We start from the raw sequence: 3,904 nt of genomic DNA on the forward strand, positions 1-3,904 counted from the left end.
GTTGTTATCTCTAATACGAGTCTATGGCTGCTGTTGGTATTAAGGAACGTATACACAATTCACTAAAAGTTAATAAATAAGCGACAACTCACCTATATTTTAGCTCTCATGTGAGCAGTATCACTTAATATTTCACTGACACTGTTTTTTTTTTTCACTACTGTTTATTTGAGTTCACTGTAAAATAGTCTATTGTGGGACACGAAGTAGCATATGTTCATTTGCTAACTAGCGCATGCGCAACTCGCGTCAATAATAGTAATAATTAATTATAAATTCTATTTTGTTATCAAATGTGTTTTTCGTATGCTTTTATCAAGTACAATTAATTTATTATATACTGTCAAAAAAAATGTATAGACGTAACCTGCAACTAAAAGCAGTAGTTAATTATTACCCTTAAACAAGGAATATTTTTTTGTGGAATAAAGTTTGGTGAATTTCTTTTTTAATTTGAATTATACTTCACTTAAGAGAAACAGTTAATTAAAAATAATACAATCCAAGATTAAGAAGAGGAAAGAGTTTACTTATTGTTTTATTAAATGTACTCCTTGGTGTAATAAAATGAACTTTATAGGACGCTCAAGAGACATTTTTAATTACATTCCTTAAATTTTATTTTTAACAAGCTGTTCTCGGTAGGTTCTTAGGATTGAGTGATTGTACTGATTAATTATTATAATAGCTGCTTTAAATAAATGAAATTTGCTGGAATTAATTTTCATTTTATTTTTTATTTTTATTCAATTTAAATTTCGATTCAAGACTATAAAAAATTTTTTATAGTCTTGATGTCTTCTCTTTTAAATATCTGTAATCTAAAATGTATTTACTTTAGAAGATTTACAGAAAAAAAAAAAACAATGTTTTAAATAAAATTACTTTTCACAATTAGTTTTAATAAAAACTAAATATATCAGTATTGCTAAGTTTTGGATAGATATTAATGATTGCATTGATTTCCCTGTAAATGTGTAAATAATCATTTAAACAGAAAGTTCAGTAAAAATGTTATTAAAGAACTCGCGTAATTAGTGAAATATTTCTTCCTTTTTTAATGTTAGTTTGATACTAACAAGTTTACTGAGTTGTTCCAATAAATAATAATTAATTAATTATTTTCAAAATTAAAAATACGACGAAAATATATTAAAACAAATCAGTTAACTTCACCTTGTTTTCCAATCTTGGTAGGTTTTTATGAATCTCTGTAAGCACCCATTTAACATTTATTTCACATTTAAACAAGAGTTTTTTGTCACTACAGTGGCACTACTTGTCAGATAATGATTCAAACTATCGATTTTTGAGCACTTATAGGTCCTTATGTTATTGAAATTTAAGTATAGAAGAATAGTTATTACACTTTCCATGTTTTTAACCCAAGGATGGAGTTAAACTGAGTTTTAGTAATCGAATGTTGAGGTAAACTTATTACTTTCCATATTTTTTTTTAAAGAATTGAAAACTCTACAAAGTAAAGTTGACAACAGTAAGTGGATGTGTCACTTGAAATCTGACTCCTAAGTTTTGGTCTGTCAGTTATGAAAATTGTTGTCATTAAGTCATTAATAATTCTTTAATAAAGCATATTATTTTACTAAAGATAATTTAAATAGTTTTTCTATCAGTACTTTTTTTTTAAATTTCATGGAATATTTAAAACAATTGTTCATGTAAAATACTAAGAAGAATCAACACTAAAAATTCATAATATTTTTAAATTCCTTAATTGATGCTTAGGAAATATTTTCCCGTCGAAAACTAAAATTAACTTCCAATTTAGGCAACTTCAATTCCTCCACCCTACCGGGAAGTCCATTAAAGGATGAAAATCTACGTCTACTTTAAATAATTGAGATGAGAAATTTTTCCCGACATATTTGGTGCCTGCTTTGATCCGGTGGCTGACAGTAGATGTGAAAGGTAAATTGCTTCAATCTCTCTCGTGCTTCTCCTCTGTGAAGTACCACAGTTGTCGGTCTGGCATTTATGAAATTTTAGTTATTTGATTGCTTTGGTTATTGTGTCTGTGACCTCAACTTGGAAGTTATGCTATATATCTTTACATATATATTGAAAATGATGAATGAATGAAAATGAATTTTGCCCATTGGTAGCACTCTATTAACAAAGTTAATACAAGAAAGTGATAACAGCATTGACGCTGCTCAGATGTTCCCCTATCCCTTTATTACTAACTACACAGAGGCTGGGTGAGCCCAAGGAACAGCCTGTAGTCGTTCAAGAGTAAAAACTATACCCATTCAGATACTTCACTCCACCATTCAGCGTTCTTACTACGGTTATGAAAATTACGCTGTTTCCGGGATAATTTAATATAACTCTATAGGTATTTTGGTAGTGAAGATATATACAAAGACTAAATTAAAAACATGACATATTATTTAATTATTAAAGAAGTTTTACAGACCTAAGCAAACCATCATGGAAAAAAATTTAAAATATTCTTGATTGTCATTAATATTTTATTCGGAATCTTGGCATTCACTAAAATTTGTTCCAAAAGTCTAATCATTCGGACCCGAAGAAGTTAATGTGAAGAAATGAAAATTATTAATTATGATTGAATTAGCTTTAAGTTAATTATTAATCAATTAATTAATAATGAAATATTCAATTAAGGCTTTTGAATTTAAAAATTTATAATAGGATAGGCGATTAAAGCTTCTTAAATTAAATTTGAATCTAACTGATTTTTGAAGTTTCAGGTGATTTATCGATTAGCTAGAAATTGAATTATTGTTTTTCTACAATTTAAAAAAAAAGTTCATTTAATCTTTTACTTTTCCAGCTTCCATTTCTATTACAATATCTATATTATTCTCAATATCATCTACTCCTCTTAATTCTCAATAATTATAAATGTAAGTATTTATCACTGATTCACAATATCTTAATAGATAAATAATTTATAAATTATAGTTTAGGTTGTTCGGATGCTTGACACATTTTTAAGCTTAACATTGAAGTGAAATTCTCTACATGTACTTTGTACTTAAAGGACTTCAAAACAACCATCGAACTTGTAGAATGATTTGATGTGAAATCATGAAAACGTTTATCGTTACTCGTTGATTTCATTAGTCTCCATTTTCAGATTATCAGTTGTTAAAACTATCGAAGAATCCCAAATTCCACTGTTCTTCAGTTAGCTGGAAAACATATCGAATTGTACATTTATGAGGTCAATCGTAGAATCATAATTTCCAATTGAAAGCTGATTCTGTAGTTAGCTACCCGGATTCACAAGTCGATTGCTTGTAATTTGGAAGCGAGAGCAATCCGTAAGGTTCCCGTGGCGACCGAAGGGTACAATAATGGCGACACTGGACCCGAATTCCTCTAAACAGGTTTCGGCGGAGTTTAGTGCTCCTCTGGCATAACCACATTATAACGGGCTATAGCCGAATAAGAGAGGCCCTGTAATTGATTAGAGTGCTCTTAAACCCTCCCCCTTAAACCTTTCTGGGTTAAAATATAGTTGGAAAACTATTGTGGAATCCGGCGCATGGGTGGCAGTGGCGTCCGAAACTGGTTCCGGTCTTTCTTACAAGGAATATCATTAACCTCTCTTCGCTAAGCCTCCTACTAATTTTTTTTTTCTTCCAAATGTTTTATTCTTTTATTTCTTATCATTATCTATGGCTTCTCCAAACTCTAAATACAACGACAATTCCTTAAATCCTTTTATTTTGTTCATGCGAAACTGTTTTTTTTCGTTCTTTGTTCTTTTTTTTTCTTATTCTTATTCCGCTTCGCTCCACTATTGAATACATTATTCGTTCTACCTCTAAACAAGTTCTAATCCTCGGATGTTTTGCCTAACTAACTATAACTTGAGAAAATATTTTAATTCAGCTGTACAATAGATATTATT

General features: G+C 29.4%; 1 long non-coding RNA gene across 3 annotated transcripts in view; it reads right to left on the reverse strand.

The window, feature by feature from the left end:
• Positions 1–184, reverse strand: part of LOC106690335 (uncharacterized) — a 17,428-nt gene extending 17,244 nt beyond the window's left edge. For 2 of the 3 annotated variants that reach the window (XR_001344583.3, XR_001344585.3), the window contains exon 1: positions 93–184. This is a non-coding gene — a long non-coding RNA (uncharacterized lncRNA). The remainder of the gene's footprint in view (positions 1–92) is intronic. The other variant, XR_001344584.3, reaches the window with a different exon arrangement.
• Between the last annotated feature and the right edge of the window lie 3,720 nt (positions 185–3,904).

Source organism: Halyomorpha halys, unplaced genomic scaffold (assembly GCF_000696795.3).
Source record: "Halyomorpha halys isolate HHAL.00 unplaced genomic scaffold, Hhal_1.1 Scaffold1665.1, whole genome shotgun sequence".
In the NCBI taxonomy this organism is placed as follows: domain Eukaryota; kingdom Metazoa; phylum Arthropoda; class Insecta; order Hemiptera; family Pentatomidae; genus Halyomorpha; species Halyomorpha halys.